We start from the raw sequence: 15,754 nt of genomic DNA on the forward strand, positions 1-15,754 counted from the left end.
AAATGAAGCAAAAAAAAAAAAAAGTAACCGTCATTCATTTTCTTTTCTTTTTTTATTTTATTTTGATATGCTGAGTTGGAATTTCGGAGAGGAAGAGCAGAAGGAGGGAAGGAATAAGTGTTACTCTTTTCTTCTCCAAAACTAAAACCTCGCGTTTTTCGGATTCGGATTCTGGTTCGGATTCGGGTCTTTGTTACTGCGATTGTATCATTGATGATGCATGTGCCTGGTGTTGGGAATTTGGTTAGATCAGTAGGTTTTGGAGGACCGTTGGTCAGAAAGGAAAATGGTTGAATGTGATTATTCTATATATATGAGATGAGAAATGTTCATATATATGCCTCAGATTTTTTCCATTCTACTGTTGATTCTGATCAAGAGGTGCTGCTGTTGCTGCTGATGCCGCTTTTTTCACCAAATCGATGGTGGTTGAAATGATAGAGGATAGTTCAATTGTGGTATACTGGTACTAGTTTTTGTTTCTGTAAATTAAATTCCTCTTAATTTGTAGTGGATTATTTGATGATTCTATATCGATTGGGAGCTTGTTCCTTTTTAGTATTTCTTTAATTTTCCCTGTTCTTTTATGAGACTAATTTCTGTTACTGCACTCATCAATATCAGTTTCAGTTAGTGAGATGGTTAGTTGAAATGGTTGGTCATGAAAAATACATCAATTGATGGGAAAATCTAATCTTCCAAATTATTCAAAATCTTTATTCTGCACCTGGCCCTCAATTTTGGAAAATTTTAAAAAATCATAACCTTAGCAGCCTCCACATATTTGACCTCAAAGCTAGCTTCCACATATTTGACCTCAAATTGAAAATCAAAATGCGGAGTCAATTTTTTTAGTTGGTAATCACTTGTGGATTTTATCATTATTTAGATACTTATATAATAAGAAATTAAGAAGTTTTTGTTAGGTTAGCATTATCGTCAATTAATAGTAGAAATTCAGTCACCAAAAAAAAAAAATAGTAGAAATTCATATTTGATTTATAGAAAAGTGGATTTTTTTTTAATTTAAGTCTCGCAATTTCATTTTAATCATTTCATATAAAAAGAAATTAGGAAGTTTAATATTTCGATACCAAGTTCTGGCAATATTACTTATATTAGTGTAGTAGTTACCAGTGTTAATATTTTCAGTGATTTTTTTTAACAGTGGTAATTGGTTGTTATATGATAATATCGCTCCTTTTAATCAATGGGAGAATTTTATTGGTAGGAGTAGGATACTAGGATCGGGTAATACGCGGAGTTTATTTTGGAAGAAGGTTTACTTCCTCCTCCTTTCGATCTAAGAAGATTTTATTGGATAGCATGATTTTTGGATTTTGGTGTTGTAGGATTTTTTTTATATATAATAATAATAATAAAAAAATATTATATAATTAATAAATATTATTATTTTTTATCAGTATTTAATGAATAATAAATTATATTTATAGATGTTTTGTATAAAAGATAATTTAATATTTATACTAACTAAATAATAACAAAAAATATTATCAAATTAATGTGTTTCACAATATGTGCCTTTACGTTGTTTATTTGTTTTTAAAGATTTGGCTGTTGATTTTATAAATTAAACTTTGATTGGGTGTTCAAATTTATGTTAGCCATTATATTTGACAATAAATATTTTTGAAGAAAACAGAAAAAAGAAAACTGAAGAGAGTAGCCATGTGAATTGATCTATATGGTGTGACACCTCAATGACGCGTTTTGAAGAGAGTAGCGAAGATATATGCATGCATTAATGCATATAATGAGAGACGCAGAGGGCAGCCAACAATATGCAGCAGTAATATAAACGGCAAGAAAGTGTATTAATTACGTGACTTGCAAGTTTACTTTCTTTCTTCATCACTCCATCCATGAATTCCTTCATTTTCTTATGTTATCCATATACACTCAGTCGGTGCATGACCATGACGGTGCCTTCCTTAATTTTTTCCGGATGGAGAGAAATTCACGGACAATTTTTTTTGTGCTAGGTTTTTATCAATTTCTCGATTTCTCCCTCTAAACATGTATGTGTATATTTCGGATCTTGATCATAAGAAAAAGCATATATACCATTACAATTCCGCTAGTAAAAAAAAAAAAGTTTTACGATTAGGATTTACTATCTGAAATTTATAATCAATTATATCTCACTATAATTACAAAAGTTTTACATATAGAAAAGTATGGGACGTGAATATAATTGATGTCCAATGTATACAATAAGGATATTTTTGTAATTAAAATTAAATAATAATTAAATTAATTAATTATTATTTATTTTTAATTTCAAATTCAATTCAAATAAAAATTTTATACCGTAAACAATGCAAATCTGAAAATTGTTAATCTTTTTTTCTATTTGTACGGATTTACTTTTTAAATATTCTCATCTTTTCTCAACGGTGTCGCCCTGCAATCCGCAACAGCCACCAGCGCGCATAGCCTCGAAAGACGTCGCCGTGCACACTGTGAAAGATCGAGTAACACCGTTGCGCAGTATAACTGCCTTTCTCTTTCCAATGTGAACAGAATTACTCTTCTCCAATCTCATTATCTCACCCCGTACTGCGCCGCCACCCACAACACGTACAATTCTCAATTTCTCTTTCTTTATGGATGTGTTGAAATTTCTTTTTTTCCCTATTTGAGTCGTGGATTTCTTTGGGTATGATTGGTTTAATGCAAAATAATTGATCTTTTTAATTTATTGATTTCGATTGAAAAATGTTGATTCTTTTGGAGATTGGCATCTAGCTGCTGGAACAGTACATATGTATGATTGTGTGTAAAGATGTATTAGGTAACAAATATATAAAATAACAATTTTGATGCATTTCAATCAGTAAAATAGTCCGGATGTTTATTTTAGGAAGACGGATTGAGAACACAATAAAAAGTTGCATAGGGATTGAGATACATCATGTATTATACTTTAAGCTATTTAAAATAAGATGGACGTTAATTTTATTATAATTACAGATGATTTTATCTATTTTAAAGTGAATGGTTATTTTGGGTATATTGTAGTACAATTTATTACACTGCTGTGTTAATGTAAACAAAAAATTTTAAAGAAAAAACTGAAATAGACTAAATGTTTGTTTTACTAGATAGATTGATGGTTATTTTTATTCTAATTTGAGTGTTTAATTAATTTGGATTGAATTTAACATAATTTTGCATGGAGTCTATTATAATTTTAAACTAAGGTGGATGTTTATTTTAGTATAATTGTAGATGGTTCTTTTCATTCTAAAGTGAATGATTACTTTGGGTATATCATTTGTAGTATAATTTATGATCTTATTGTGTTGATGTAAACAAAAAATTAAAAGAGAAACTAAAATAGGCTGGATGTTCATATTTTAACTCATATTGGACCAAATAAATAATCCATTGTACACATTATACAAGTACTTCATTGGTTCTCTAGCGAGATTCTTTACATATGTATTTAATAATTTAACCGTTAGTAGAAAAAATAACTTTTACATAAATAATTAATTAATTGTATATTAATATATTGATAAAAGTAATTAGTTTTAAAATTTATTATTTAAACATATGAATCTAATTTGATGATCAGATAAATTTTTTCAGTAACTCCATAAATTAAAAAACTCATATATTTCATTATACATTATTAGATCAATAAAAGTATTATGCATAATTAATTATATATATAGTTTTGGTTTAAAAAGAAATAAAAGGGACAAATAGGAATAGAATAAGGTATTTTTGTTATTTAATATCGTGTGATCCGATACATGTGACATTGTGAGTTTGTGACTGAACCATCCAATTAATAAGGTAAAAATTGAAGGCGAATATCATTGTTGTACATAAATGTTGAGTAATGAAAGGAAAAGAACATCAAATAAAGGAAACAATATATATAGAATTTATCTGTATGACAATGACTAGGGTGGTTGTGTATGCATACATTTTGATAACGACGTTATTATTATAGTACTCGTTTTTGTATGGTGGACGAATCAACCTCCTTAGTGCAACTTGCCTATGCTGAACTCAACTTGTTCAATAAAAAATATGGTCAAGTTGCCATTCTCTGTCTCCTCACTAATACTCTAATAATATTCTATCTCCCTCTCTCTATTTTAACAATAGCTATTTTTACCTTATATGTGTTTCCTTTTGTTTCTCTTATTCTCCTTTACAAGCAATTAGATAGCAAGTGTCCCGTGACTCATTTTTCCCACAAAAACACGTTTTCAAACTATATATAGTTTAAGCTTTTTCTCCTTTCTAAAAAATTATAACGTTTAGTGCTAATGCAAATAACACCACTTAATTATTGTAACTGTTTCTGTGTGGTCAATCTTAAAAAGAGGTATAGCTTGTCCATTTCAGATAAAATAGGGTATATATCGACTTTAAGAGAAATAACAAAGACGAATATTTATAAAGATTATCTGTCACTCAAGTTAAAAATTGTGAGATAAAGTATATTATTATTCTCAAAATAAATAATGTACCTTCTTTTTCTTGTGTCCTATTCTTATAGAATGAATTAAGTTTTGCCTTGTTCTATAGTACGGTGTGCGGTTAATTTATTTGATCTAATCCTCTTTTGGTTCAGTATATTGCGAAAGTTATATATAACTACCTCTTTTCTTTTCTCTCTCCTAAAATAAGGATCTTTGCTTTGTTTTATTTAACATGTTGTTGATTTATAGGATTAACAGGTATGAGCTATAACAAATGCATCAGTAACATATAAAAACCAAAACTAAAACGTTCTATTACTTGAAAATGTGATATATGTTTAGATTTAAATATGATTCGTTACCTATAAGCCCAAACTGAGTCCACCTATAAATCAGAACTATAATAAACATGCATAACAAACCACATGAAATCTGAACAAATATAAATAAATACGTAATTGTGATCTCATAACGGACTTATTTTGTGAAGTCAAATATCACTCAGGAGCAGTTACCATAAAAGTAAGCCAATATCTTCAACATCTCCGAGAATATCAATAACTGTCTACAACACAAACAACCATATAAATGCACAAACTCCTGAGACGAGTAAGGTACATTGTTCATGATGAACAACATATATCTCGTTTTATACTCTTCCTAACTTGAGCGTTGGAGTATCTTTGCAGGTGCTCACCGCCACTGTTCTTAAAGGAGCCGACGTATATCTCATCCAACTCAAGGAGAAACAAGTTCGAACATTAAGTAGGACGAGCAATACCTTGAAGCTGGTTATCTATGCAGGAACATTTAGTGTCCACCGTGGGCCGAAGATTTAAACTAACCCTACTTTCATCTCTCCTACCCTATTGTTGCCGTTTTTTTGCAAGTCACAACCTATGGTGGACGAGCCAAGCAACCCCCCTCATCCCCCCACTCAAGCTGAGCTATTGGCCATCAACAAATTTCTAAGAGTGGAAAACCAAAGAATGGCCGACCTGTTACGTCAGAAGCAAAACAGCCAAAGTAAGGGAGGGGAACACAAGAACACTGAGAACAAAGATGATCAAGACGAGCACTCGTCAAAAGCCAAGCCTATAATAACAACATCCACAAAGTCAATGATGAAGAGGACTAACCTGTTTTTAAAAGACATCATGAACTTTCAAATGCACAAAAACTTCACCTTACCAACGACACTGAAACCTTATAAAGGAATTGGCGATTCCAACATGCATGTCACCAAGTTTTACACAATGATGTTCATGAACGGTGCATCCGATCCAATACTCTGTCGTACATTTCCTACCTTTTTAGATGGTATTGCCTTGATCTGGTCTTCTAATTTGCCTGCAGATTCTATATCAAGTTTTGACGAGCTAGCCCATCTCTTCGTCAAAAAATTTGCTACATCAACGATCTATGTGCACGACTAAGACTACCTTAGCACCATAAAGTAAGGACAGCATAAAAGTCTTAAAGACTACATGACGAGGTTTGCCAAGGCAACCATGGAGATACCTAACCTCAATCCAAAGGTCCATCTACATGCATTAAAGAGCGGACTTTACCCTGAAAAATTCCAAGAGACTATAGTTGTAACAAAATCATAGACATTGGCTGAGTTCCGAAAAAAAGCCATAAACTAGATCGAAATAAAAGTGCTCCGACAAATTCGAAAGGTGGAAAGGCCTAACCCTCGCAAAGAAGAAGACAAGAGAAACAAATACTCAAGCAATAGGACGGACCAAAAACCATTCAAGATTACACTAAAATTCGACACATACACCCATTTTAACACCAAAAGAGAAGACATCTTGCACTCCAAATTGATCAAACCACTAAACAAGGCAGGGACATACCAAGACCAGCGATATGCGGACAAATCCAAGTATTGCACTTTCCATAAAAAATATGGACACACTACAGATGATTGCGTTATAGCAAAAGACCTCCTTGAAAAGCTGGCTCGCCAAGGCCTACCAAACAAATACATTGATAGCCGAGGACAACGACGTAAACGAAAGACCTCGGCCAACACTCCAAATCAAATGACAATTACAAAGACAAATGGAAGAAGGTAGATGAAAGTCCTAACCAACCTCATAGAGTTATTAACTATATTTCTGGTGATTCATAGGTGGAGGATGAGCACCTTGACTAGAAAGAAGTCCTACAGGACCATGATGTTAGTCACTGGCTCTGAGCCGATCTATACCACCAACGTGAACATCCCAAATGTCGCATTCAGTTCCTCAGATTACACAGCAAGATATAAAAGCCTTGATGACCCTGTAGTTATATCACTTTAATTTGGTGAGCCCTTGGTGGAAAAAGACCTTATGGACCCAGAAAGTAACACTGATGTACTGCTTTATTCCACATACCAAAAAATGAAGCTAAGTGACAAAGCTCTACAACCATCTACATGGGAATTGGTAGGTTTTTTAGGTGAATATGTTCCAATCCGAGGTTATATATGGTTACAAACAACACTAGGTAATTATCTTGATTGTAAGACCCTAGACATTCAATATTTGGTTGTGGACTGCAAAAGTCCATATAACATCATTCTAGGTAGACCTTCTTTAAATACTTTTTGTGCCATTGTTTCTAATATATACCTGTGTGTCAAGTTTTCTTTGCAGGATAATAATCACATCCAAGCTGACCAGAGAGAAGCTGGACAATGCTATATTGTGAGCTTCAAGGCAAATCCCTCAAGACAAGCTGACCAGCGGTATATCCAAGCAGTCTATAACTCAGAGAGTCTATCTGCTTTAGCAGACCTAGACCCTCGGACAAACTAGTAAGACCGACCTATGCCTATAGACACCTTAATAAAAATAAAATTGCCAATGAAGACAAGCATACCTACATTGAAGATGCTTTACAAAGATAGGAGAAAGAACAACTTATCACACTACTACAACAAAATATCGACCTATTCACCTGGACCCCAGCAGACATGTTAGGAATTGACCCAAATGTCATCTTCCGCAGACTTGCAATCAACCCTACAATCCGGCCTATAGCCCAAAAGAAATGCCACCTCGGCACAGACAAAAGGGAAGCATCCTTAGAAGAAACCCAGAAACTACTAAACACTGGATTTATAAAGGAACTCCGATTCACAACCTAGTTAGAAAATGTAGTCATGGTAAAAAAAAAACACAATGATAAGTGGAGAATGTACGTAGACTACACCGATCTCAACAAGGCATGCCCAAAGGACGCATACCCGCTACCTTGTATTGACAAATTAGTTGATTGTTTATCTGATCTTCAATGTTTAATTTTTATGAATGCTTATTCTGGCTAAAACAAAATACTTATGTATTCGGCTCACCAGGATAAGACAGCCTTTATTACTGACCATGGTAACTTTTATTATAAGGTTATGTCATTTGGGCTAAAAAAGGCAAGTGCAACTTACCAAAGGCTAATGAATAAAATTTTTACTAACCAAATCGGACAAAATATAGAGGTATATATAGACAATATGGTAGCAAAAATTACATCCGTAAGCAATCACACAAACGATCTCTAAGAGATATTCCAACAATTGAAACTATACAACATGAAGTTAAACCTAGAAAATGTGCTTTTGAAGTACACGGCGAAAAATTTTTAGGTTTCATATCAACTTGCCGAGGAATAAAAGCAAATTCAGAAAAATGCCAAGCTATACTGGAAATGAGGAACCCTAAATCCATCAAAGAAGTCTAACAACTCACCGGCCGTTTAGCAACACTATCGCGTTTCTTACCTCAGATCGCACACCGTTCACACTATTTTTTTAAAATATTAAGAAAGCAAAAGGAATTCATCTAGTTCGAAGAATGCGAGCAAGCGTTCACCGAGCCAAAAGCCATATTATCCTCACCACCAATACTTTAGCAACCAGAATATGGTAAACCACTCTACTTATATTTATCAGTCACTAATCATGCTATTAGCTCTGTTTTGGTAACAGAAACAGGTAAGTAGCAGCAACCAGTATACTTCGCCAGCAAATCTCTTCAAAATGTCGAATTGAGATACTCAAAACTAGAGAAACTAGCACTGACTCTTGTTATGACAGCAAAACGTCTGAGACACTATTTTTTAAAGGCATACTATCATAGTACGGACAGAACACCCTCTTACACAAATCTTAACACGTCCAAAACTTGCTGGAAGGTTATTAAATGGTCTATAAAGCTCTCGGGATATGACATCCAATACTAAGCACGAGGAGCAATCAAGTCACAGGCACTAGCTAACTTCATAGACTCACACCCAATGAGCTTTCTTCATGTAACAAGATATGGACATTATATGTGAATGGAGCTTTAAACATGCAAGGCTTTGGAACCGGCATATTACTCGAAAATAGCAAAAGAATGGCTATAGAACAATCTCTGCAATTTACTTTTCATGCTAGCAATAACAAAAAAATATATGAAACACTCATAGCAGGCCTGAAATTAGCTCATACCCTTAGAATAACACACCTCCATGTCAAATGCGATTCCCTACTAATCGTGAAACAATAGGTAACTTTCAGGTAAGAGACATACTACTAGAAAAATACAATTCTATTATTAATAATCTTATCTCTTATTTTCTGAAATTTGAAATCACCTATATATCTCAGGAACAAAATTATCGAGCTGATATTTTATCAAAACTTGCAATCACCAAATGCCTAGCCCATCAAACAAGCTTATCACAACTAACACTGGATGAATCCAGTGTCACCTTAAGAAAGGTTTTGAGTATTTCACAGAAAGAAGATTGGCGAAGGTCATTTATACAATATTTACAAATAAGAACGATACCTGAGAATATCCAAGACAAAAGACAATTCAAAAGGATATCTAACTTTTTTACCATAGTGGGAGTTGAGTCATACAAACAAGGTTTCACAAGAACTCTATTAAAATCCCTAAACAAAGAAGATGCCAACCTCGCCATGTACAAAGTCCACGAAGGCGAATGTGGCACGCACAGAGGAGGAAGAAGCTTGGCATCCAAAATAATAAGAGCAAGGTACTATTGGCCTACACTACAACGAAATTGTATGAACAAAGTCAAACATTGTGACCATTGCCAACACCATGCACCCATCATTCATAAGCTAGCCCTTCAGTAAGTGGGGACTAGATATCCTCGGCCCTTTTCCACAAGCACCAGGTCAGGTTAAATTCTTAATTGTTGCTATAAATTACTTTACAAAATGGATAAAGATTATACTTTTAGCAAAATGAATTCTGAAAAAATGATATCTTTTGTTTGAAAAAAATCATGTGTAGATTTGGCATACCTCGTTCCATTATATAACTGATAATGACAGACAATTTATAGACCAAAAAATTCACAATTTTTTTTACAAAAATTTAGAATTACTCGTCAATTTTCATCTGTAGAAGACCCTCAAACTAATGGTCTAGTTGAGGCTGCCAATAGGTTCATATTGCAAGCACTCAAAAAATTGAACGATTCTAAAGGACAATGGGTCGAGCTCATTCCAGAAATTCTATGGAGCTATAACACAATAGAACAATCATCAACTAAAGAGACTTGATAAACCACAAATTTATGGTTTATCTTATATCGAATTCGGTAAATTTTATCAACTTTTCCTACATTTAATCAATAAAATAGCATACTTTCGTGAATCTCTCCTAAGTTGTGCTTAAGAGTAAAAACATACTTTTTAGGATCTTAATTTGCTAAATTTAATTCAATTTAATTCTATTTGATTCCTTAATGTGCTTGGTAAGTGATTTCAGGCTTAGAAGAAAAAGATTGGATTGAAGAAATGAAAAAAAACATGTAAAGTGGAGAATTCATGAAGAAATGAAGTTTTAGAAATCTGCCCGGTTGTGCGTACACGACTTGAAATTTCGCCATGTTGCGCGTATGCATTCCTTCCGCATACGCATGACACGAAGCACATGACTCACTTAAAGAAAATGTTGCTGGCGATTTCTGGACCTATTCAAGCCCAAATCCAACTCATTTCTAAAGTATCTGAGGCCAAATTCAAGAAGAAAAAGGGAAGAGCAACGGTGTTTAGTTTAGAATCATGTTTTAGGTTGTTTTCTAGAGAGAGAAACTCTCTTTTTTCTCTAGAATTAGGGTAGATTTAGGTTAATCTCTCTTAGATTTAGGTTTTAATCTTATTTTGATTTAGTTTTCCTTGCAATTTCTTATTACTACGTCCTTACTCTCTTAGTTTTACTTGCTGTTTCCTTTATTTTGTTGCTTTTGCTCTTATGAACCCCTATTGATTTTAATTTCCATTTAATGCAATTGGAGGTTTCTATGTTTATTGTTGCTTAATTGAGTTGTTATTGTTGTTATCTTGCATTAAGTAGCTTTAGATTTTATTATTATTACAATTTTTACCAAGATTTGATTTTATGCCTTCCAAGTGTTTAATAAAATGCTTGGTATGATTTTAGAGGAGATTTTAGTACTCTTGACTTGAGATTGAAAACTTAGGTTCCTTGATATCATTAATGTCTAGTGTGATTGGTAATTTAGGGTTGTTAGTTGGTTTTAGGATCAATTATGTCCACTTGATTTCACCCTCCGATGTTAGAGGATAACAAAGTGGAATTAATCCATTGTAATTACCATGTTGTGGTCAATGATCTAAGATAGGAAACCTTGACTCTTAATCCTTGCCATGAGTGTCTTTTAGCATTTATAGTTCCTTAGTTGTAGTTTTACTTTCTTGTTCATCATTCTAAAAATCCCCAAAATCCTCATAACCAATAATATGTACACTTCCCTACAATTTCTTTGGGAGATGACCCGAGATTTAAATACTCTCGGTTTTTATTAATTTGACTTAAGTGACAAACAAATTAAACTTTGATTGCGAGTTATCTGTTGGTTTGGATCTATACTTCAATGGAATTATTTTGTGAAAATTCTGAACCGACGATTTCCCTTACGTCAAGACTCTCTTCAGACTAGTATATGGTTGTGATGCCATGATATCAGTTGAAGTATCACACCAATCCCACCAAACACAAACTATCACTGATGACGCAAACACCAAGCTAAGAGCAACCAGAACTCGACTTAGTAGAAGAAAACCGTGACAAAGAATTAAACTAAGAATGTGCAACTCAACTTACTATAACTTGGAAATACAACAAGAGAATCAAACCGAGGTCATTACATGAAGGAGACTTCATCCTAAGGAAAACAGAAGAAGCACGCAAACCATCGGGACATGAAAAACTTAGTGCCAATTGGGAAGGTCCTTTTTGAGTATCGAAAGTCCTCGGACGAGAAGCATACAAGCTTCAAAGCTTTGCCAGCAATGACCTTCCAAGTACTTGGAATATCTTGTCTCTAAAACTTTATTATAGTTAAGTCTATACGTCGGGACAAGGTGTTGTACTCTTTTTCCTACAACCAAATTTTATCTCTATGTTGGGTTATGTTGGAGAGGTTTTAACGAGGCACACCCACACACTTTCTAATTCTGTCAGATCCTCAATCAATGACATACTATCCTATACCTCATTGTTTACACTACTTACTGTCCTTGGCTCAACCAAACTATTCATTATTACTTTTTCATACATTACATCACAATCAAACACACTACTTGCCATTTTCACATGTACTATCCTTATTTTTTCTCAAAATCAAACCAACTCCGATCCATACCAGTTTATACAAACATAAAACTATGATATTCAAATTATATCAAACAAAACATGGTGTTGCAAAATATTTTCAACATCAACCAAACTACATGCATACACATCAAAAGCAACGTAATACATACTGTAAATACAAATATCAAATTCTGTTAACACCAAAATACCATCAAAACGTAAGCATTGTCTAATCCAAAATACCAAGTTTAATCGAGATGTATCCTGGTCATCAGTTCATGAACACCTACTACTATCTAATTAGTTACAAAATTTTTAATATAACACAAGTTCATTTAACTAAACCAGAAAAAACAATGAGGGCACATCGACATTCTCATCTTCTCCCTCCTCCTTGATTCATCATCAACCAGTTCCCCATCAGCCACAATCTTAGATGGGTCCATACAAAAAAAATCAACACCAAGAGCAAAGAGTTTAGCTTGTTGAAATGCCATTTCAAACCCACTTGTGAACATCTCCAACCTATGATGATCCTTTTTACTCTCTACATTCTTTTTCTCCAACTTCTTTTCTTTCTCTTCAACATGAGTCAGTTGTTTGCTCAACCCTTTCCTCTCTTCTTTTTCCAACTTTAATTGCTCAAGCGTTTTTTACAACTGTTTTTTATTCTCAGTATTTTTCCAACAACTTTTCATACATATTCTTATCATAAGAATCTTTGACACGAGCTATCTCCTAAGTCCGAACTATGCACACTAAGCGAGCAGCCATCACCTGCACACAAGACACTATAAAACACCCAACCAATTTACATCAACAAAAATAGATCAAAACAACCTTTCAAATTACCTGTAAATATTGCGCCACCCCAACACCTCCAACACTCTCAATCAGCTTCACATTCATCGGACACTGACAATAGTAATCACACATAAGCATGAAAGGGAAATGCTCACTCTAAAGCAAAGTAAGATCGTCATTCCCTTTATAGCCATGTAATTCTTTTTAATTTTTGGTAAACTTCTCCTCCTCAACCAGGTCAACAAGCCTCTCAGTCACTTTTGAACCAGTCAAATCTGCCACATCACCTTTTTCAATCTCAGCCTTTGTTCTCTTCCTCTTCACCCTTTTCTATGAAGATGGATGATTTACCTCAGCCTCACCCTCCGCCTTCATATTACTGGTTGAACCCTCTTTTTTCACATGTTTTACTTTGAAGAAGGTGCGCAAATTACTTGTTGTGACCTTTGGAGCCCTCCCATCTGCACACCACAAAGTAACAACCATAAAAAATTACACTTACACAGCTATTTAATACAAAAACTTTCATTACCTATATACTCAGCAACACCATCCCTATCTACTTCCCACTCGAGCAACTCAAACACAGACAACAGTCTAGACGATGATATATTGTTCACTAAAAAATTCACCACCATTTTATCCTGGTACTCCATTTCCATACCTAATATTTGTTGAGGCCGATGACACCAATACAATGGGAACCTTTCTAATAAATACTCATCCAAATACCACGAAAACTCATACTCAGTGGACCTCACCTTTACATACATAACTTAAAAACCTTTAAAGATGATTTATACAAATTAAATATACTTCGGTTCGGCACACTAGCCAAGTTTATCTACACTCCCCTCTTAACACCTTTGGCCTAAAACAAGGCAAAAATACCTCTAATAAAGGTTCCAACTCCAAGTGCTCCATCAGAATCTGAAAAACTCTAACAGATACCTACGCATTCGGATGCAACTGTGAAGGCGCACACCTCATTTGATTCAAAACACCATACTCAAATTCAATAAACGGAAACTTCACTCCTAACTCCACAAACACATACGAATCCATATAGAAAAACTCAAACCCTTCTCCTCTATGGCAAATCCTATCTGACGAATTACAGGGAACAAACTCTAACTTCACACCACTGCCTTCTTTAACCCACCCAACAATACCCAATTGAGACACGCTATATTCATCACAAAACCATGAAATATAACTCTTAAAAGCAACGTCAACCCATGAGTAGGGATCATTTTCATCTGGAATAAATTCTTCATTATTATCCTTTCCTTTTCATCTTTTTCCTTCCCTTCCCTTGTTTTCTTTTTTCCTCTCTTCGTCTTCCCACCTTTCACCTCCCTTTTTTTTCACCCATTTACTTTTAAACAACAGCACAACAATTGACTGAACCACACAAGCAAAAGAAAAAGAAAGTACTAAGGCAAAACGCTACTAACCTTTTCTACTATTCATCATTCATTTCTTCTCTTTGAAAAACTATATTACATCCGAAGGCGACAAAAGAAGAGAAAAAATATCAATTTTATTATCTCACAAACACAACCATTCACTCTAATAAAGTAAAGTAAACGAACGTTCCTGATGAAGAGACTTTTCATATATCCAAATGCAAACCATTGATTCAAGCTATTACCACACATGATCTACAAACATGGCCAGTATAACCTTCTCGATAACTATAGCTGTAACAGCAAACCTGCATTTTATTTTTATTATTTTTATTTTTATTTTTCATCCATCCCTCATTTTTTCAAAATTTTTTTATTTGGCAAATTTACAAAAAACACGTGACAGTGCTCTCATAATGGACTTATCCTGTGAAGTTAGTTACCACAAAAGTAGGCCAATATCTTCAACATTTCTAAGAATATCAATAATCGTTTAGATTACAAACAGTCATATAAATACACAAACTCTTGAGACGAGAAAGGTAAGCTATTCACTCTAAACAACATATATCTCGTTTTATACTCTTTTAAATTTGAACGTTGGAGTGTCTTTACAGGTGTTCACCGCTGCTGTTGTTAAAGGAGTCGACGTATATCTCATCCAATTCAAGGAAAAATAAATTCAAACATTGAGTAGGACGAGCTATATCTTAAAGTCGGTATGTAGGAACAAAATATATTAAGTTATTAATGAGTATTAGATATAGTTTTGTGTTTACAAGAGTTTGTTATTTACTTATTTTATTAGAAATTCTTATTTTCAACTTTTCAAGCTAAGTGAAGACTGAAGACTCAGCACGCCGCAGGCACTATGATTATAAAATTATTCACATGAGCATGTGAGTGGAAACCATCTCCCACTCCCATTAAATGGGGAAAATTAAAATAAATGTTTTTAAAAAAATAAAAGATTTTCCTCAGCCAAGTAATAAACTAAATTGAGGAGAATTGCGAATCTCCAGCAATCACTTTTTAGGGTTAAACTCATGATAGTATTTTGAATTGGATGCATAAACTATAAATATAACTCTAAACAGTACAAAAAAAAAAAAAAAATTTAAAAAGTTCAACTAATTAATTGGTCTCATGTTTCATTTTCAATCCGTTGTCTACATCATTCTTTAACTAATCAATTAAATTCCTTGTTAATGATACATGTCAATATTTAATGCACATGTGTTGGAAGGAATAATAATTTTTAACCTAAACTATTAACATAGTAATTCTAAGATTTTAAAACATCTTATAAGTGTTCTATATACACAAACACACAAAAGGTTACAACTTACAACTAACACCATAACGGAAAAAAAAAAGGGGGGTTACAACTAACATACCAATTCTACATTAGATTTTTTAATGTATTGCTTTATTTAAAGTGGTAGTTATT

This window comes from Arachis duranensis, chromosome 7, assembly GCF_000817695.3.
Source record: "Arachis duranensis cultivar V14167 chromosome 7, aradu.V14167.gnm2.J7QH, whole genome shotgun sequence".
Taxonomy (NCBI): Eukaryota; Viridiplantae; Streptophyta; class Magnoliopsida; order Fabales; family Fabaceae; genus Arachis; species Arachis duranensis.